The sequence below is a fragment of the Heterocephalus glaber genome, unplaced genomic scaffold (genome assembly GCF_053883595.1).
Source record: "Heterocephalus glaber isolate CG9 unplaced genomic scaffold, H.glaber_assembly_v1.0 deba00001457, whole genome shotgun sequence".
In the NCBI taxonomy this organism is placed as follows: domain Eukaryota; kingdom Metazoa; phylum Chordata; class Mammalia; order Rodentia; family Bathyergidae; genus Heterocephalus; species Heterocephalus glaber.
In genome coordinates, this window is record NW_028258305.1 from 14,619,322 (window position 1) to 14,642,229 (window position 22,908).

A 22,908-nucleotide genomic window follows, 5' to 3' on the forward strand; every position below is an offset into this window, starting at 1 on the left:
GCTATACATCTGTGTTAACTCAGGAGGATGGGCTTGGAAGGGGACAAGATTATTACTTTCTCTTTACAAAACATTGTTTACTTTCTTAAAACTTTAGCAAATTAAAATATTTTTTTTAAAAATTCAAGCCAGAAATAGTAGCATAATGGGTGGCACTCCAAGAAGCTGAGGCAGCAGGATTGAAAGTTCTAATCCAGGCTGGGCAATTTAGCAATTTAACAAGACCCTGTCTCAAAATTTAAAAGGGGGAGAGAGGCTGGGAACATAGCTCAGTACAAAGACCCTGGTTTCAGTTTCTAGTATCACAAAAATGAATAAATAAATAAACCCAGTCACAAAGAAATTTTAGAAAGAATATTCCCTTTGTTGGAATTTATGCATCCACTTAATAGATAAAATTTCTTATAGATGTACATATTACATATATTCACTTCTAAAATAGATATACATGTATACATACATTAGTTTTTTAAAGAAGTTAAGATACTTCCCAGCACATAGTAAATTTAAAAAACCAAATACATGTGCCATCATTTAACAAAACAAAGGATTTTAATCCATAAGCTAAAGAAAATTCTGAGTAAAAGATGAAAATACAGTGCTTAGCCAAGGGCAGAGTTTATAGCACTTTTGATGTTCTCTTTGTTCTCAGTTGAGAAACTGGAATGAGTTAAAGTCAAGGAGCATGCTGAGACTTAACTCATTCCATAGTTCCAGAGTGACACAAGGCATGATTTAAAGCCAGCCAACCAGCCCAGGTTTTGAGTTCATAGTGGAAGTTGTCTGTCTTTGATTGATTACCTAGGACCAGGGGTCCTGAACACCTATTGTGATTACCGCACAGCTGAATGCAGTCTGGCAGATGGTTTGCTACATTCCCATAATTTTTCTGGTTCTAACCAAAGCCCTTGGATTTGAGTAGCTATTAGACTGATCTTGGACTCTGGCTGGTCTTGGACCTGGCGACCCACTCCTATGGCCCCAAAAGGTCTCGTTATTTCCAGGCCAGACCAGGCAAACTCAAACCTGGTCTATTGGTAGACTCTGAATCCTGCCTGGGGCTTTGGCCAACTACGAAACTGAAGATGGGTGCTAACCTAAAACCATGAGGAAGGGGAGACAGGACCAACCAGAGCACTCACAGCCAGGTCAGCCTGAGACAGTAGACCAAATCCTGCTCATACTCCTGCCCAGAAGATAGCCTAGGATGGGCCTGGCCTGAGAGCTTCATGGATCTAGGCCCAGACCATTGGTATCAATTGGAGGTAGCCAAAAAATTGGAGAGAACTGCATTTTCAATAATTACAAATGGATTTTTCTAATCTTAGTGCTTTGTAGCTACATTTCTATTTTTGTTTTATTAAATTTTTAAAAAGTATAGCTCTTCCTCTTGGTCCCATAATCAACCTGAGTTGGAAGAGGCAAGTCCAGTCTCAAAATGGAGGTAAAACTGCCACCCAGTCACCCTCAGCCCGACTGGAGGGGTAGGGGGAGCATGATCCAAAGGAACCAGAGCAGTTGAGGAAGCTGTTTATTGGTGGTCTGAGCTTTGAAACTACAGATGATAGTTTAAGAGAACATTTTGAGAAATGGGGCACACTCACAGATTGTATGGTAATGAGAGATCCCCAAACAAAACACTCCAGGGGCTTTGGTTTTATGACATACACTTGTGTTGAAGAGGTGGATGCAGCAATGTGTGCTCAACCACACAAAGTTGATGGGTGGGTAATGGAACCAAAGAGAGCTGTTTCTGGAGAGGATTCAGTAAAGCCAGGTGCCCATCTAACAGTGAAGAAAATTTTTGTATTAAAGAAGATACAGAAGAATATAATTTGAGAGACTACTTTGAAAAGTTTGGCAAGATTGAAACCATAGACATTATGGAAGACAGGCAGAGTAGGAAAAAGAGAGGATTTGCTTTTGTAACTTTTGATGATCATGACACAGATGATAAAATTGTTGTTCAGAAATACCACATATTAATGGACATAATTGTGAAGTGAAAAAGGCCCTTTCTAAACAAGAGATCCAGTCTGCTGGATCACAAAGAGGTCGTGGAGGTGAATCTGGCAACTTTATGGGTCATGGAGGAAACTTTGGAGGTGGTGGAGGGAAGTTTGGTCATGGTGGAAACTTCGTTGGAAGGGGAGGCTATGGTGGTGGAGGTGGTGGCAGCAGAGGTAGTTATGGAGGAGGTGATGGTAGATATAATGGATTTGGAGGTGATGGTGGAAACTATGGTGGTGGTGCTGGTTACAGTAGCAGAGGAGGCTATGGTGGTGTTGGACCAGGATATGGAAACCAAGGTGGTGAATATAGTGTTGGAGGAGGATATGATCATTACAATGAAGGAAGAAATTTTGGTGGTGATAACTATGGTGGTGGTGGAAACTATAATGACTTTGGAAATTATTGTGGTCAACAGCAATCAAATTACAGACCCATGAATGGGAGCAGTTTTGGTGGAAGAAGCTCTGGTAGTCCCTATGGTGGTGGTTATGGATCTGATGATGGAAATGGTGGATATGGTAACAGAAGATTTTACAAAACAACAGAAAAGGGCTACAGTTCTTAGCAGGAAAGAGAGCGAGGAATTGTCAGGAGCTGCAGGTTACTTTGAGACAGTCGTCCCAAATTCATTAGTGGAACTGTAAAAATCTGCCACAGAAGGAACGATGATACAGTCAGAAAAGTTATTGCAGCTTAAACAGGAAATGCTTCTGGTTCAGAACTGTCATAGCCACAGTTTGCAAAAAGTGCAGCTATTGATTAATGCAATGTAGTGTCAATTAGATGTACAGTCCTGAGGTCTTTTAAAGACGTATAATTTGCTTCTATTTGAATGAGAAATCATACAAACTTGTGAAGAAGTGTAGGGGTTTCTTTTGTGCTTTGAGGTACTACTTAAAAAATTCAAATTGTTCAAAGATCAGTAATGCTACAACTGTTATAACGTCTGAGAGAATTTATCCTGCTGAGGTTTTTTTTTTTAAGTTTAAGGGAAAATATTTTCATGAGGCTTACTCTCATAGAGAAATTATGTGTGAACTTATGAGTGCATAGGGAGGGATACGTCTGGAACTTTCCCAATGACTCCATTCTAAGTTGAGGAGCCAGTTCCAACCCTTGGGATTACATGCTCACATCCTTCCAGCTATTCTCGATGTGGAGGGAAGTCCAGGAGAACCTCCTGTCCTGAGACAACTGGTCAGTGTGGAGACCAGCCAGAACTACAAAGTGAAAGTACCAGAAGCTCTTGCTACTTATGTTCCAGAGCTAAATTCTTATTTGGCTTATTAGCCCCTTTATTCCCCTGAACTGATGCCCTCTGAGGACCTGGCTTTCCAAAAGGGGCAGGAGTTTGTGTATAATTATAGCATGACAAAATCAGCCATATTGAAAATTAGTTATGTCACATTTAATTTATAAGTTACCTAAACATTTCAGCTTCCAGTTTCATTTTTGTTTAATTTTAGTTGTCTAAAGGCATATCCTGGCTAAAGCATTGATTGTAATAGAAAAAGCCTAGGCACTTCTCTTTTGGATTAAGAACAAGTATGCTCATAGTTGAAGAGCCATTTATTTAAAAGCTGTGTCTCCACAGCCATGGATAGTATAGCAGAGATTCAGAAATATTTATACATAAATTAGAAAATCAAAGATTGATTCTACTCTATTTCACAGTATTTATTAAGGGCATTGCGTATCTAGGAAGAACAGACATAAAACTTGCTCCCAAATCTGGCCAGTCTCAACTTTACATGTGGTACATCATTCAAACAATTAAGGGATAGTCCTCCTTCACCCCATTTTATTAATCTGTGAGTACTAACTTTAGGGTGAATTTTATATTAATGAATGGTGTCATCACATCCATATCAATTTCTCAACCTGAGCACTGTTGACATTTTGGGCCAGATAATTCTTTGTTATGGGGGTCTGTCCCATCACTGCAGGATGTTTAGTAGCATTCTGGCTTTATCTACCAGATACCAGTAGGAATATCTTCCCCTCTCCCATGTCCAGTTATGACAATGAAAACTCTTTCTAGATATTGCCAAATGTTCTCTGAGGGGAGGAGGCAGAGTCATACCCAGTTAGGAACGATTGTTTTTTACTCCATACAAAAGATTAACATGTGGTTACACTATTTTAAGCAATACTAAAATTGAAATAAAAACCCAAATGACTTGGGATTTTTTTTTTCTGTTTGGTGGATGTGTTCTGTAACATTTCTATCCAAACAACACACACTGAATGGACTTTTCCTTGTGAAGTAGGGCTTTCACTTATGGGAACAATAATTATTGTTCTAGAGCAGAGATTTGTAGTTATAAATGTTTCCAAAAGTAATATTTGATTTCTTTTGAAATAGAATAGAAAAATCAAGACTCAAATGTTCATAATCTTTATCTTGATTAATTCTAATATTTGAAAAGTAAATTAATAAGTGTACATGGTAAAAAATTGGTACATGAAGGTAAGAATAGAAAACAAATGTCTCCTTCCTTTAGTTTCATCCCCACCTCTCTCCAAAGTTAACTACTTTCAACACTTTTCATTTCAGAAAAAAAATTTTACTGTCTGGAAAATTGGAGCATCCCTTTGGGAGAGCTGGAATAAACACAGGCATGAACCTGGGGTGGAAACAGGGTGGTGGCTTGAGGTTAAATCCAATTCCAAGCAAATCAGAAAGGAAGACCTGGCTTTGCTTTCATTAAAAGAGTCTGAGACTATTCATTACTTATCTGTCCTTCCTAGGAAGGGATAGTCTTCTTTTTCCCAGGGCACATTGGCTGCATATTTTGGAAATTTAGCTGTTTTTAGCTTAGATCTGATAGAATTTTAACTCATAGAGTAAGCCTTCTGAGACCAGTTCTTTGGCAGAGAGCTCTGTCCCCATCTTTGTTAAGGCTGACCTGTTGTGTCAGTGCCAGGGACTCATTTACTGCTTTTTTTCCCTCAGTACACAGGGTGCCCACTCTTTCACTGCATTATCATGTTGTCCTGGAGGGAACAATTTGGCCTTTGTTGTGCTGCTGAGGTTCCTCAGCCAGGCCCCTGTGAATGGACTCAGGTTTCTAGTGAGCCGAGCACCCAGCCATACTGTCACTGTCCTCTCCTTAAAAGATGACTGTCGAGTTCAGCAGCTTCCTTAATGAGTTGGCTATTCAGGGAAGTCCTGAATTTGTTTGATGTCCTGAAGCACTTGAGGCTCTTGATCTAAAAATGAAGACACTCTGAAGAAGTTTTTAGTATTCTCTAAGCATACTTTTCATCCACTGAATGAATCTCTTTATGTGTTCTAGTTGCTAACACTCCAAAGTTCAAATGTGTACAAGTGAAAAGGGCCATTTATATGAGGAAAAAAACTATTTTAGGATAAGAGGATTTTTTGATTATTTGTGAACTTTCATGACATTTCTCCTCAATTCATACTATTTGTTCATTCACTTATTCATGTGGAACAGACATTAATTAGACAACAATGATATTAAGACACCTTTTAAAGCACTGTGTGGGATACAGGAATAACTGGGAGGGAGCATATCAGAGTGGCTAAGAGCTCAACTTTGGGAATCAGAATATTAATCAGTTTTGCCTCTTCTGAACTATGAACTAGTCAATCTCTTTCTAGATTCTGCATCTGAAAAATCAGACTAATAATAGTATCTGCTTCATAGGTCTATTGTGAACATTTGTAGAGATATGTAGCAAAGCATATATTACCAAGTATGCTATGATCCACTCATTCGATGTTCACTTTAAAAAAGACAACAACTTGCAGACTAGAATTAAAAGAAACCCTTCTGCAAATAATTATAGGTACTAAGAAACAATAAATGCTATGAGAAGTGAAAAAGAAAATGTATTACACAGAATAACTACTTTAATGAGCAAGCTCCAAGCCTGTGTTAGGGTCAGCTTTCCAGGGTACTGAGGGATCCTGGCTCCTTCTCTTCTGGCCTTTTAGAATTTCAGAATCATTGACTTTAAGGCTCGTGAGTAGGAAAAAACAGTTTTTATGTGAAATATTGCATGGTATGTTTTGTAGCTAAGTCTGCATATTAGTTATCTATTTTAAAGTTATCTATTTACCTATGATGTCTATTAATCTATATTTACTTATTAGTAGCATAAAACCACAAATATTAATAATTTATAATTTTGTAGGCCAGGAATTCAAGAGCAGCTTAGCTGGGTGGTTCTGGCTCTGGGTTTCTTGTGAAACTGAAATCAAGGTTTACCTGCTGCAGTCATCTGAGGGCTAGAATGAGGTTAGAGGATCATCTTCTAAGATGGCTCACTCATGTGGTCATTAGCAGAAGCCCTCAGTTCTTTGCTAGTTGTTGGCAGGAGGTGCCCCAGTTCCTTGCCATGTGGACATCTCCATTGGGTTGACTGGGGGGTGACTTACAACATGGCAATTGGCTTTCTCCAGAGCCAATGAGAGATGAGAGGGTGGAGGGAAGGAGGGGGGAAGAGGGGGGGGAAGAGAGAGAGAGAGGGAGAGAGAGAGAGAGAGGGAGAGAGAGAGAATATGACTTTTATGCCTTTTATGATCTAATCTCAGAAGTCATGCTGTCACTTCTGATACGTTTGTTCATTAGCAGAAAATCACTAAGTCCAAGCCCAATTCATGCAAAGAAGAAGGGAATTACGTTACACTGCTCTTTCAAAGAACAGTATCAAAGAATTGGTGGGCATATTTCAAAACCACTATAGTCTGGAAATGATGAATATCACTTCTGTCCCATTCTATTGGCATAAAGCAGCCACGTGGTCCAATGAAATGAATGTCTGTGAAATGTGGTTTATTTGCCAGTGCAGGAAGGAGAGGAGAATGAATGCTGGCTTGAAGACATTCTTGTGTTTATTAATGTGTGTGTGTGTGTGTGTGTGTGTGTGTGTGTGTGTGTGTGTGGAGGGGCAGCTAGTAGATAGGGACAAGAAAGGGGTTAAAGAAGACTTGGTGGAAGTAGTGACATTGAATAGAGATAGGTTTTTGAATGGATGGGGCAGAGGATGTGGCATTTCAAGTGGAAAAAAGATAAATGGGCACAAAGGCAGGAAACATGAGATGGTTGTAACATGGGTGAAATAAAGTAGCATAAGATATGATGGAACCATCATGGACTGCAAGATGGAGACCTTGGATTAGCTATCATTTAAAAACTACATCTTCATTATTAAGATTGCTTTCCAGGGTATATTCTATAATGATGACATTATCAGTGATTTTTACTGGTTCAGTTTTACTGTTCTCAATTTCTAGTGAATATTTACTTTTACAGTTCTTTGGACAGTGATAATAATATAGTGATTTAGATGACTGTAGTGAATTGAATACCCAAATGGCTCTGATACTAGAGGAAGAGCTAAAAGAGGACAGAAATTATAATGCTTATTGTCTTTCATTAGTTCTGATTTTTATAGTAAAAAATTTGTGCTTTGTAATCTGACTTTATTAAGTTCTGTTCAGCCATTTATTATGGTGTAAAGTACTTACACTCTCTTGGCCTCAGCTCCCTCACTTATAAAAATAGCTGCTAGGGCTGCGGATTTAAACTCAGTGGCACCGCACCTGCCTTACAAGCGCAAGGTCCTGAGTTTGATCCCCAGTACAAAAAAAAAAAGCTGCTAATACTTGCTGTGAACATGTTTTAGGGGGTAAGATGACAGGAGAACTAGCTAGGAGCAGATGCTAATGAATGACAGTTATTCCACTGTTCTTCACTTCCTGCATTTTGTGGTCAGGACCAGCCAGAGAAATAAACCCTTTGCTCTTTTCCTGAAGGTTTCATCTAGAAAGGAGACAAGAACACTTGTCCTAGTCACTTTTTCATCACTGGGACAAAATACTTCGTGCCTGCAACTTAAAGGAAAGATTTATTTGGCTCAGAGTTTCAGTCCATGGTTGTCTGATTCCAAGCAGAAGAAACAACATGGAAGAAGGGCCTGTCAGAAGAAAGATGTTCAACCATGGCAGCCAGGAAGCAGAGAGAAAGAAGAAAACCTGGGGACAAGAACAAACACTTCCAGCTCACACTGCAGTGATTCCACCTGTTCCAACCAGGTCTTACCTCTAACAGCACACTCAGAACTCCACAGATGAGTACTGGTATAATGCACCCATGATCCAATCACCTTCTAAACACGAGACTTTGGGAGAACATTTCAGACCTAAACCATAACAACACCACTGAAAAATCATGAGAAAATGTCCAATGGTTTACAATCAAGAATTAAATGGAGCTCAGAGACGGGGAGATTATGAAAAATTCATCCAAAGACTCCAAAGTGCAGATGGTTCATAAGTGGGGGGAAACAGAGGCGGGGTATGTTTCATAACGTCACCAATATCTGAACTGGGAAGGTGTTTGAAGAAAAGCACAGCAAATAGTTGAAAGCAGGGGTTTGAAATAGACAAAGTTATAATTCTTTTGTTGCTCCTCACTAGCTATGTCCCTTTGGGCAATTTACTTCGTCTCAGTTTTCTCATCTGGAAAATGGGAACAATAATTTCCTCTACAGTGAGTATTAGGGCAATCTGAGAAAACATGTAAAGTATTTAGGGCAGTTGGTACAAAATAAGTCTCAGTAAGTGCTAGTGCCTATGACCGATGGAAGCTCTGCATGGTGAGTAAAAAAAAAAACGGGCCTATACACTTTTAACAACTTGCCCTAAATCACTTATGGAGTTAGGAATTGGATTAGAACTTCAGATCAGAACCAAATGGTAAGGATTGGAAATGTCACGTGGGTCTAGAACAGAAAGGAGAGAGGAGGGTTTGGGCAGAGAGGGATGGGACAACACCAGCCATGGTAGCAGAGGAGGAGCTTGAGCTTTATGCAAAAAAGAGAGGAATATGATCTTCAATTCTTGGGCATTTTTAGTCTGAGATTCAGCCGTAATAAGATGAATGATAAAATTAATACAATAGACTGACTTAAGACTAGGAGTACAGTCATTCAGCCACCAAGCCCAGTGAGATAGACCTACTAAAAGGCACCCAGAGGCTTTGCATCATTCTCAACTTGTAGTCAAGGAAACAGGAGGCTAAAAAAGACATTGCCACAGAAACATTGATTTGAAAATATCTACAAAAGCAAAGAGGAGAAGCAGTTATATATTCTGTGCTCATGTTCCCATGGTAGCATGTGTCTGTACAAAGTGCCTGGTAAGGCACAGGCGTGATCCTGTGTGGAGGGGTGGGGGGGTGGGAGTGTGTATCAACACTGGGTGTGGAGGACAAACATAGTCCCAGCTCATACCCTGTGAGACTTGGAAAAGAGGGTATAAGCACACAGTCCTGTAGTATCCACAGGTGGATAAGAAATTCTCTGGAGTTTTTTGAGCTTTTAATTCTTGTGCCAGTTGAGCATATCAGAGGACCTTTGGGGTCAAAAGAGAAAATTACCATCTGGAACCTGGGTCCTTGAATGCATGCAGGTGGACAGACACTCTGAGTGGGAATGGTGTGGGCAGTGTGATGTGCAAAGAACTGAGACCATGGGGGTTAGATACATTTGCTTTGAAATCCAGGCTTGATGGAGATTCAGCCTGGGTCTTTGTTAACTTGTCTCATAAACACTTTGAAGTCTAAAGGCTCATCACCAAGAGACAATAATAAAAGCTACCTTTAATGGTTTTGTGAAAAATCAAAGGAGGTATCATAAATACAAGTGCAAATACCTGGCATTTAGAAAATACTCAATACATTTCTCCTTTCTCTCTCCTCTTCTAAATAAGAATTTTAAGCCTTATATAAGAATAATCTGGAAGATGTGGACCTTACTTCACAGCCAATAACCAACCCTAAAGTCTGGAGGGGCTCTAGGAATCTGCATATTTAGCTAGGGTGACAGATGAGCTGATAAGGTGAACAACCACACACAAAGAAAGGTTGTCTTAGGAGAGTGAGGAACTAGACAAAAATAGAAGTCAAAGGATAAAATCTAAAATGAACTTTATTTGTCTATTTTATTATCTTTGACGAGGAAGCATGGTTAGGAGCTGCCAGGTCAGTTTCTAGAGATGCCAGCCACAGTGGGCCAGGCCAATAAACCATATTTATAGCAAAAGGCTTGTTTTCAAGTTGAATCAATGTATTTTCTTTTATAAGAGCAGGTGAGGACACTGAGGGCTCTGAAGTGTTTTGCCCATATCCACAGTTGTTTGCTCATTTGTTGCTTCCCTCATTCCTCTGTGTATTCATGAGTTGAGGGCCTATGTGAGGCTTACAGTACATGCTCTCTGCCCTCAAAAATAGAAGATGTCAAGCTCAGCATGGTGGCACATGACTGTAATTCCCGCACTCTAGGGGACTGAGGCAGGAGGATTGCAAGTTTGAGCCCAGCCTGGACAATTTAGGGAACCTGTCTCATAAAAAATTTTTAAAAGCTGAAGATGCAGCACAGTGCAAAGGCCCTAGGTTCAGTCCCCAGTACCACACAACACACACAGATACACACACACACACACACACACACATATTCACATAGATGTTAAACTATGACAATTAAAATCTCTGCAAAAGACAACAATGTAATAAAAGTTGAAACTTGGCAGTAGAGATAAGTCCTACAGCTATGGAAATTGGGTACAAAAAGGCTTATTGGAATCTGAGGAAAATAACCTGGGACTTGAAAAGGGAGTTTGATTTGACTATGTAGAGCAGAGGGGACTGAGTTCCAGTTTTCCTTTTATTGAATGTTTCATTGAAAAACTGTTTTGTAGGGCCAGGGATTTAGCTCAGTGGTGCCACCGCCTGTGTCACAAGCCCAAGGTCCTGAGTTCGATCCCTGGTACCAAAAAATAAAATTGTCCTGTAAATTGTTATATAAACCAGTTATTTTTGCTGTTATTCAAATTGATACCTCTGTACATTATTGCTAATTATAATATGCTTTGCTTCCCAGGAAATCTGGGCATTCCTAATCATCTTTCTAGACAATTATTTTTGGTAATTTCACTGCATATTTTCCCAAATGCTTTTTAGAACAAAATTTGATGGTCTATAAAAAATTCATTAAAATGTATAAAGCATAGATTGATCACTTAACTAGGGAAGAAATTCAAATTGCTTCATTAGTTTTCCTGTTTAAAAATGTTGCTTTAAAATCCATTAGTTTAAGTGCAGGCCTAACACCCTGGGTAACATACTTAAAAACGGTGTGAGGCTGGTGGACGCCCTGCCCCCTGCCCCCGCCTCCCCCCTGCCCGTTCCTCTCCTGGCCCAGAGATAGGGGCTTCTAGGCCACCATCCCACTGCTCCTGGTCCAGAGGAAGGGGATTCCCGGCCATCATCCCTCCCGCTGCTCCCAGCCCAGAGGTAAGGGCTTTTGGGCCACCTTCTGCCCCACCACTCATGGCCTAGAGGAAAGGGTTTCCGGGAAACCGTCCCACCCACCACTCCCAGCCCAGAGGTAGGGGCTTCTGAGCCACCGTCCCACTGCTCCTGGTCCAGAGGAAGGGGCTTCCCGGGCACCATCCCTCCCGCTGCTCCCAACCCAGAGGAAAGGGCTTTTGGGCCACCATCCCTACCACTGCTCCTGGTCCCTGTCCAACCTCTCCCAGCTCAGAGGAGGTAATCTGTGCAGGTGCCAACAGCACACTGCCCCCCCCCCAGTCAAAATGAGAAAACAAATAAGTCTCAAAAGCAGACCTCCAGATCACCTACAGCAACCCCAAAGAGAAATGAGATGGAACACTCTGATACTCGACCACCTGGACCCACTGAACTGGCAACAAAAGGGAATCTGGAAAAAATGAAATCAGAAATAATTTCTCAGATAACAGGAGAAATTGTGCTCCTAGTGCAAGACATGATTAATAAATCTAGAGAGGAGCTGAGGAATATGATGGAATCCCAACATAGGAAACAAATGGAATCCATAAAACAGATGCAAATAGATTTCCAGGACATGAGAAATTGCATTGAAAGTCTACACAGCAGAATGAGCCAGTGTGAGGACAGAATTTCAGATATAGAAGATAAGATTGCAATTAGTGACCAGGAAAAGAAAAATTGCTTCAAAATTATAAGGGAACATGAGAAATCAATCCAGCAGCTGCTAGATGATGCAAAGAAGAATAACATAAGACTGATTGGGCTCAATGAAGAAACAGGAGAGAGTGCAGATGACATAAAAAAAATTCTTCACAGAAATAATGGCAGAAAACTTCCTAAGCAGGGGAAAAGAGCGTGACATACAGATAAGTGAGGCATATAGGACTCCAAATAGCCTTGATCAAAAAAAATCTACACATAGGCTTATAATTGTTAAGATTCCAGAAACTCAACAGAAGAACAAAGTTCTACAAGCAGTGAGAGAAAAGAAACAAATCACATACAAAGGAAAGCCCATCAGAATCACAGCAGACTTCTCAACACAAACCATCAAGGCAAGAAGAGCTTGGAGTGACATATTCCAAGCCCTAAAAGAAAACAGCCTCCAACCCAGACTGATGTACCCTGCAAAACTATCTTTCAAAATGGATGGAGAAATAAGATACTTTCATGACAAAGAGCACCTTAGGAACTTCGTGAATATCAAACCAGCACTGCAAAGAATTTTACACAATATCCTAGGAACAGACATTGAGGATCACAACCCCAGGAAGCAAAGCAGAATGAACCCATCTGGCATGACAAGAAATTAAATGTAAAGGGGGAGAACCCAACAAAAAGAAAAAGTCATGGCAATGACAAGTCAATACATTTCAGTTATAACCACCAATGTTAATGGTCTCAATTCACCAATCAAAAGAAATAGACTGGCAGAATGGGTCAAGAAGCAAAATCCAACAATATGCTGCATACAAGAAACACACTTCATTCAAAAGGAAACTCATAGACTAAAAGTTAAAGGGTGGAAAACAATACTCCATGTCACGGGAACCCGAAAAAAAGCAGGAGTAGCTATCCTCTTTGCAGATCAAGTAGATTTCAAACCAACATTGATTAAGAGAGATGAAGAAGGACACTACATCCTTGTAAAGGGAACAATCCAAGAGGAAGAGATGACAATCATAAATAAATATGCACCAAACACTAGTGTGCCCAACTATATAAAACAAATACTAATGGACATGAAAAGTCATATATGCACTAATACAATTGTAGTGGGGGACCTCAACACCCCTCTGTCACAAATAGATAGATCAACTAGACTAAAGATAAGTAATGAAATGCTAGAACTAAATCAAACTCTTGAACAAATGAACTTAACAGATGTTTACAGAGTCTTCCACCCCACAAAATCAGAATACACATTCTTCTCAGCTGCACATGGGTCATTCTCCAAAATAGACCACATACTCACACACAGAACATGTTTAAGTAAGTGCAAAGGAATTGAAGTTACCCCCTGTATATTATCAGACCATAGTGCGATGAAACTGGAGATTCATAGCAAAAGAAACTCGAAAAATTTCATAAGCACATGGAAATTGAACAACACACTTCTGAATAACCAATGGGTCACAGAGGAAATTAAAGAAGAAATCAGACAGTTCCTTCAATTAAATGACAATGACAATACAACATATCAGAATCTATGGAACACAATGAAAGCAGTCTTATGAGGGAAATTCATAGCAGTGAATATGCATATTAGGAAAACAGAATGAGCCCAATTAAACAACCTGATGGTGCGCCTCAAGCTTCTAGAAAAAGAAGAGCAGGACAACCCCAGAGCTCATACAAGGGAGGAAATTATAAAGATCAGAGGAAAAATCAATACAATGGAGACCAAGAGAACAATACAAAAAAATCAATGAAGCCAAGAGTTGGTTCTTCGAAAAAATCAACAAAATTGACAAACCCTTAGCCAACCTTATCAGAAAAAGGAAAGAAAAGGTCCAAATCCATGCAGTTAGGAATGAAAAGGGTGAAATTACAACAGACCCAGCACAGATCCAGAGGATCATCAATACCTACTTCCAGAACCTATACACCAATAAGATGGACAACACAGAAGGAATGGACAGATTCCTAGATACATATGAATTACCAAAGTTGAATGAAGAAGACCTAAAAACTCTGAACAACCCAATATCAACCAATGAAATTGAAAATGTAATTAAAAACTTATCAACTAAGAAAAGCCCAGGCCCTGATGGCTTCACTGCTGAATTCTACAAGACATTTAGAGAGGAACTGCTGCCACTACTGTTTAAACTCTTCAATGAAATTGAAAGGGAAGCAATACTCCCAAATTCATTCCTGGAAGCAAGCATCACCTTGATCCCCAAAGCAGAGAAAGACCCAACTGAAAAGGAGAACTATAGGCCAATCTCACTAATGAACATGGATACAAAAATCCTTAATAAGATACTGGCAAACAGAATGCAGAAGATCATCAAGAAGATCATACACCCTGATCAAGTGGGATTCATCCCAGGGATCCAGGGATGGTTCAATATATGAAAATCAATCAATGTAATACACTATATCAATAGAGCCAAGGATAAAAACCATATGATTATCTCCACAGACACAGAAAAAGCATTTGACAAAATCCAACATGCATTTATGATAAAAACCCTACAAAAAATTGGAATAGATGGTCTCTACCTCAAACTGATAGAAGCCATCTATGAAAAACCAACAGCCAATATCATACTAAATGGTCCAAAACTGAAATCCTTCACACTCAAATCAGGAACAAGACAAGGATGTCCACTATCACCACTCTTGTTCAATATAGTTCTGGAAACATTAGCCATGGCAATTAGACAAGAGAAAGAAATAAAAGGAATAAAGATAGGAAATGAAGAAGTCAAATTGTCATTATTTGCAGATGACATGATACCCTATATAGAAGACCCCAAGAACTCCAGCAAAAGTCTTCTAGACTTAATAAGCAAATTCAGTCAAGTAGCTGGTTACAAGGTCAACACACAAAATTCAATAGCTTTCCTCTACACCAATGACAGACTCACTGAGAGAGAAATAGAGCAAATGATTCCTTTCACAATAGCATCCAAAAAACTGAAATACCTAGGAATCAACCTAATGAAAGAAATCAAAGACCTCTTCTCTGAAAACTATGGCACTCTGAAAAGAGAGATTGAAGATGATATCAGAAAATGGACAGACATCCCCTGCTCCTGGGTAGGAAGGATTAATATAGTGAAAATGGCCATACTTCCAAAAGTGTTATATAGATTTAATGCAATTCCAATTGAGATCCCAGCAGCATACTTCATAGACCTTGAGAAAACAATCCAAAAATTCATTTGGAACAAGAAGAGACCTAGAATAGCAAAAGCAATTCTAGGGAACAGACACATGGCAGGGGGTATCACAATCCCCAACCTGCAACTATACTACAAAGCTACTGTGATAAAAACAGCATGGTACTGGCAAAGAAACAGACCTGAGGACCAGTGGAACAGATTAGAAGATGCAGGAACAACACCAGACACACTCAGCCATCTCATCTTTGATAAAGGAGCCAAACACCCTCACTGGAGGAAAGACAGCCTCTTTAATAAATGGTGCTGGAAAAATTGGGTTTCAACTTGCCAAAGATTAAAACTGTACTTATATCTCTCGCCATGCACTAAACTAAAATCAAAATGGATTAAAGATCTAAATATTAAAATAGAAACTCTGAACCAGTTGGAAACAAGACCTCAGTTGCCTGTGAACTAGAAAAAACAATCAACAAGTGGGATCTCTTCTTATTAAAAGGCTTCTGCACAGCAAGAGAAACCACCAGCAGTGTGAAGAGACAACCCACAATGTGGGAAAAAATCTTCACCTGCTCTTCCTCAGACAAAGGTCTACTATCTCGAATCTATAAAGAACTTACAAAGAAAGATCAGACCTCCCAAATTTGAAGACCCAATCCAAAAATGGGCATCTGAAAGGAACAGACATTTCTCAGACAAAGAAGTAGAAATAGCAAATAAATACATGAAAAAATGTTCGACATCACTGGTCATTCGAGAGATGCACATGAAAACAATGCTGAGATTCCACTTTACTCCAGAAAGAATGGCTGTTATCATGAAATCAATCAATAACAAATGCTGGCGGGGCTGTGGGGAAAGAGGAACTCTGCTCCACTTCTGGTGAGAGTGTAGACTGGTACAAGCACTGTGGAAATCAGTATGGAGATACCTCAAACAACTAGGACTGGAAGTCCCATTTGACCCTGCTATTCCACTGCTGGGGATCTTCCCCCAAAGAATTAAAAGAATCATACCACAGTGATATATGTGCTCCCATGTTCATAGCAGCACAGCTTGTGACAGCTAAAACTTGGAAACAGCCCAAATGCCCATCAACTGGAGGCTGGATAAAGAAAATGTGGTTTTTTTTGTAAAATAGAGTAGTACTCAGCCATAAAAAATGAGAAATTAGAGACATTTATAGCTAAGTGGATGCACATTGAGGTGATACTCTTAAGTGAAATAAATAGGACACACCTGTGTAAATACCAAATAGATTCTCTAGTGTGAGAAACTAAAAGTGTAAGTAAAGACTAAAATGTATAATAGGTAATGTGAAATAGGAAGAAAAGGGGCAAAGGGGAAGGAATTGGGAGGGCTAGAGGAAAGGATAGAAGGGAATGGGATTAATATGAGAAAATGGAAAAATAGGAACAAAATCTTTGTAAGTAGGGAGGAATGGAGGGGTTGAAGGGAGGGCTGGGCAAGGGTGAAAAATAAGAACCAAGAGAGATTATGTAAAGGTGCAAATTTCCAATCATTAATGTCATTATATTGTGTACATAAAATATACCAATGATTAGAATGAATAATCGATAATGCAAAGTAGGAAGAAAAGGTCCAAAGGGGTAGGGGTAGTGGGAGGGGCAGGGGAAAGGAAAGAAGGGAAAGGAAAAATGCTGAGAAATGGAAAAAATGGAAATAAAGTCTTTGTAAATAGGGAAGGGTGGAGGGGGTGAAGGGAGGGCTAGGAAAGGGGAAATAATAAGAACCAAGATGCATTATGTAAAGGTACAATTCCCAATGAGAAATGTAATTGTGTTGTATACCTAAAATGTACCAATGAAAGAATTTAATAAAGTGCATAACAAAACAAACAAACAAAAAAAAACCAATGCTGAACAACCCAATAACAAGCCATGAAATTGAGACAATGATTTAAAAAAAACCTACCAATTGAAAACAGTCCAGGCCATGATGGATTCACTGCTGATTTTATTTATTCATTTTTCCCCATTAACTTTATTGGTACATTTTAGGTATAAAATACAGTTACATTCATCATTGGGATCTTGTACCATTACATGAGTGTCTTGGTTCTTTTTTTTTTTCCCCTTCCCTTGCCTGCCTTTCACTCCCCCCACCCTTCCCTATTTGTAAAGATTTTGTTTCCCTTTTTTTCCTCTTCTCATATTTTTTCCTTTCCCTTTTTTCCCTTCCCCTAGCCCTCCCAATTCCCCTGCTCTTTTAGACCTTTTCTTCCTGTTACACAATATCAGTTATACATTTTTAAAATCACAATATTAAGATCCAGGAGACATTACCACAGATTTGACAGAATTTAAAAGGATATAGAAAGCATATTACAAAAATCTTTTTTGAAATAAATTTGACAGCTTCTAAGAAGTAACTTAGAAGACAAATTAATGAAACTAACCCTGGAAGAAATATAAAATTTGAATAGCACCTATTAAAGAAAGTATATTCCTAGCTTGAAAACCTACTTATGTGACAACAGCAGGCTCATAAACATTTTAACTGATAAATTATATCAAACAATTAAAGCAGAAAAAAGAAGGAACACTTCTTCCCTCATTTTAGGAACTCAACATTGTGCTAATCCTAAAATTGGATAAAGATAATAGAAGAAAATAGTATGAACATAGATAGAAATTTGTTTAACAAAACAAACTATTGGAAGTCAGATCTGGCAGGATGTAGAAAGTGTTTTTGTTATAGGGATGGCAGTGTTGGTTCAGCATTGGAAGATCCACCCCCAAAAGTCATCATTCTAACAGAGGACAGGAAAAAGCCATATGATCCTGTCACTAGTTGGAGAAAAAGTATTGGACTAAATTCTACAGCTGTTCATGGTAAAAGCTATCAGGAGACTAGAAGTAGAACAGAACCTCCTCAACAAATTAAAGACATGTACTCCATACTTCCAGCGAGAATGCCTTGTATGAATGGAGAAAATGCAATGCTTTCTCCTTAAGGTGGGGAACAAGGGCAGATATGCTTACTCTTTATCTGGCCATTAAACTTTGAAACCTAGTCCTCACTAAAATAGTCTGGCAATAAAATGACACAACTAGGATAGGATGGGCATGGCAGAAGCAAAATCTTTATATGTAGATGAAATGATCATCTACAGAGAAAATACTAAGAAATCTCTAGGAGCCCCTAGAACTTGTACTTGAATTTAGCAGGATTAGAAAACACAAGGTATATATAAAAATTCAGGTCTGTGTATACTTGCTATAAATGAAGAACTGGATATTGAAATTTAAAAGTTATGTAGGAGTACAAAGGACCCAGAAAAGCCAAAACCAAAAACAGTGTTGGAAGATGTTTAGCGTCCAATTTTAAGACTTCTTCTAAAGCTACAGTAATCAAGGCAGTGTTGGTGTAAGGAAAGACATATAGATCATTGGAATAAAACAGAGAATCTAGAAATAGAACCACACATATATGGTCCACTGAGTTTTGAAAGATTATTTAACATTAGCATTTTATAGAATATAAACTCAATTCAAGACCCGAGGAAGAGACAGTGTTTTCAGCAAATGGCACTAGAACACCTGGTATCCATATATAAAAAATTAACCTCAACCCTTTTTTTCCATGCATGAAAATAACTTGAAGGGATCTATGAACCTAAATAAGAAAGCCTAAAAGTATAATACTTTAGGAAGAAATTGTAAGGGAGAATATTAATGAATTCAGGGTAGGCAAGAACTACCTAGGATACAAAAAACATGATGTATAAAAGAAAAAAAATTGATAAATGAGATTCCATCAAAATTTAGAACTTTAAATGACATCATTAAAATGAAAAGTAGTCCTTAAACAGACCATATTTACAATGCATATAACCTATGACCAGAATATATAAAGAATTCTTAGAGCTCATTAATAGACAATCCAATTAAAATGGAGACATAAGAAGGTGATAAATAGCCAGTATAGCACAAGGAATGGTGTGCAACTGTAGAATCAGAAAAATACTAATCAGTACAATAACAAGATTGAATTATACACTCATTAGGGAGATGAAGTCAAAAGTTTTAAAAGGCTTGTCATGACTTTTTCTTTTTGTTGGATTCTCCCACTTTGCATTTAATTTGTCACACCTAATGGATTCATTCTGCTGGGTTTCCTGGGGTTGTGATCCTCATTGACTTTTCCTAGGGTATTGTCTAAAATTTTTTGGAGTGCCGGTTTGGTATTCATGAAGTTCCTGAGGTGCTCTTTGTCATGAAAGTTTCCTATTTCTCCATCCATTTTGAAAGATAGTTTTGCAGGGTACATCAGTCTGGGTTGGAGGCTGTTTTCTTTTAGGGCTTGGAATATGTCACTCCAAGCTCTTCTTGCCTTGATGGTTTGTGTTGAGAAGTCTGCTGTGATTCTGATGGGCTTTCCTTTGTATGTGATTTGTTTCTTTTCTCTCACTGCTTGTAGAACTTTGTTCTTCTGTTGAGTTTCTGGAATCTTAACAATTATAAGCCTATGTGTAGATTTTTTTTGATCAAGGCTATTTGGAGTCCTATATGCCTCACTTATCTGTATGTCACGCTCTTTTCCCCTGCTTAGGAAGTTTTCTGCCATTATCTCTGTGAAGAATTTTTTTTATGTCATCTGCACTCTCTCCTGTTTCTTCATTGAGCCCAATCAGTCTTATGTTATTCTTCTTTGCATCATCTAGCAGCTGCTGGATTGATTTCTCATGTTCCCTTATAATTTTGAAGCAATTTTTCTTTTCCTGGTCACTAATTGCAATCTTATCTTCTATATCTGAAATTCTGTCCTCACACTGGCTCATTCTGCTGTGTAGACTTTCAATGCAGTTTCTCATGTCCTGGAAATCTATTTGCATCTGTTTTATGGATTCCATTTGTTTCCTATGTTGGGATTCCATCATGTTCCTCAGATCCTCTATTTTTTTTATCTGTGTCCTCTCTAGATTTATTAATCATGTCTTGCACCATGAGCAAAATCTTTGCTGTTATCTGAGTAATTATTTCTGATTTCATTTTTCCCAGATCTTTTGTTGCCAGTTCAGAGAGTCCAGGTGGTTGAGTATCAGATTGTTCCATCTTGTTTTCCTTTGAGGTTGCTGTAGGTGATCCAGAAGCCTGTTTTTGAGGCTTGTTTATGTGTTTTCTCATTTCCACGGGGAGGAGGCGTGCTTCTGGTGCCCACGCAGCTCACCTTCTCTGCCCTAGGAACTTGGGATGGCAGTGGGGGAGCTTCCTTCTGGGTGCTGGGACCGGCTGAGCTTCACTGCCCTAGGAGCCTGGGATGGAGGCACAGAGCTTCCTTCCGGGTGCTGGGACTGGCTGAGCTTCACTGCCCTAGGAGCCTGGGATGGAGGCGGGGAGCTTCCTCTTCACTGCTGATTTCTACCAAACCTTTCAGGACATTATATCACCAATATGCCTCAAACTTTTCAATGAAATTGAAAGGAACAGAGTGCTTTCAAATTCATTTATGGAAGCCAGCATCACTGTAATTCCAAACCTGAAGACTCAATAAAAAAAGAAAACTATAGTCCAGTCTCCTTAATGAACATGGATGCAAAAATCCTCAATAAGATATTAGTGAATAGAATACAACACATCATCAAAAATCATATGTGATGACCAAGTAGGTTTCATCCCAGAGTTGTAAGGATGGTTCAGCATACTCAAATCAATAAATATAATACAACATCTAAACAGAAGGAAGGACAAAACCACATGATCATATCAATAGATGAAGAAAAGGTTTTTGACACAATCCAACATCCCTTCATGAAAAGAACCCTGAAGAAAACAGGTACAGAAGGATCATACCTGAATTTAAAAGCTATATATGATAAACTAACAGCCAAAATCATATTAAATGGGGAAAAACCTGAAAGGATTACCTCTAAAATCAGGGACAAGACAAGAATGCCCACTATCACCACTTCTATTCAACATAATACTTCAACATTAGCCAGAACAAGTGAGAGAAAGAAATAAAAGGGGTACATACAGGAAAGGAAGGACTCAGATTATCATTATGTACAGATAACATGATACTCTACATATAAGGCCCAAAGAATTCCACCAAAAAAACCTCTTAGAATTAACAACAAACTTTAGTAATGTAGCAGGATCCAAAATGAACACACAAAAATCAATAGCATTTTTATACAATTAATGAACTCAATGAGAAAGAAATTATGAAAATACCACTCACAGTAGCATCAAGAAAAATTAAATAGCTAGGAATTAAACTAACCAAGGAAGTGAAAGATCTCTACAAAGAAAAGTACAGTACTCTGAAAAAGGAAATTGAAGAGGACATCAGAAAATGAATGTTCCCTGTTTAGGCAGAACCAATAATGTCAAAATAGCCATACTCCCAAAACTTATACAGATTTAATGCAATTCCAATAAAAATAGCAACATCATTCTTCACAGAGCTTCAGAAAACAATTCTGAATTTCATATGGAACCAGAAGAGACCCAGAATTGCAATTCTGGGTAAAAAGAGCAAAGCAGGAGGCATCAAATCCGAGACTTGAAGTTATATTATAAGTTACTTGGTAAAAACAGCATGGTACTAGGAGAAAAACAGGATCAATGGAATAGAACAGAGGATGCAGATACAACCTTAGGCACATTCAAATATGTGACCTTTGGCAAAGGGGCCAAAAACATATACTGCAGGAAAAATAACCCCTTCAATAAATGGTGCTGGGAAAAAATGGCCATCTATTTGCAGAAGATTGAAGCTGGACCTATATCTCTCACCATGTACTAAATTAAAATCAAAATGGATCAAAGATTTAGATATTAAAACAGAAACATAGAATAGGAAGATAGAATAGGTAAAACACCTGAAGTCATAGGTGAGGAAAGGATTTTCTAAACAGAATTCCAATTGCACAAGAAATAACAGCAAAAACAACAAATAGGATTATATCAAATTAAAAAGTTTGCACAGTCAAGGAATCAGTAAAGAGACAACCTACAGATTGAGACAGAAGTTTTGCCAACTATTCCTCACACATAAGTCTAATATCTAGAATATATAAAAAACTCAACAATTTGATCGCCTAAAATAAAAGACCCAATCAAGACATGGGCAAGTTAAATGAACAGACACTTCTCAGAAGAAGAAGTACAAATGGCCAACAAACATGAAAAAATATTCAGCATCACTGGCCATTAGAGTAATGCAAATTAATGCAACACTAAGATTTCATCTTGCACCAGAAAGAATGGCAATCATCAAGAAGTCAAAGAATAACAAATACTGGTGTGGCTGCAGTGAAAAAGGAACCCTTCTACATTGACGGTGGGAATGTAAACTAGTACAACCAATATGGAAATCAATATGGCGATTTCTCAAAAAACTAGAATTAGAAATTCCATATGACCCAATTATTCTCCTTCTAGGTATCTTCCCCAAAGTGTTAAAGACATCATATTACACTGACACATATGCACCAATGTGTACAGAAGCAAAATTCACAATAGCTAAATCCTGGGAGCAGCCTGTATGCCCAACAACAGAAAAGTGGATAAAGAAAATGTGATATCTGTATATAATGGAATATTATTTGGCTATAAAGAAAGATAAATTTGAGACATTTATAGGAAAATGGATACAGCTGGATAATATAATGTTGAATGAAATAAATCTGACACACAAGCTTAAATACCATATGGCATCTCTCATTTCAG

At 38.5% G+C, this 22,908-nt stretch overlaps 1 protein-coding gene and 1 pseudogene across 2 annotated transcripts in view; one reads left to right on the plus strand and one right to left on the minus strand.

The window, feature by feature from the left end:
- Cimip6 (ciliary microtubule inner protein 6) overlaps positions 1-22,908 on the minus strand; it is a 297,684-nt gene that overhangs the window by 76,607 nt on the left and 198,169 nt on the right. The window lies entirely within an intron of this gene.
- LOC101696364 (heterogeneous nuclear ribonucleoprotein A3 pseudogene) lies at positions 1,439-2,797 on the plus strand (annotated as a pseudogene).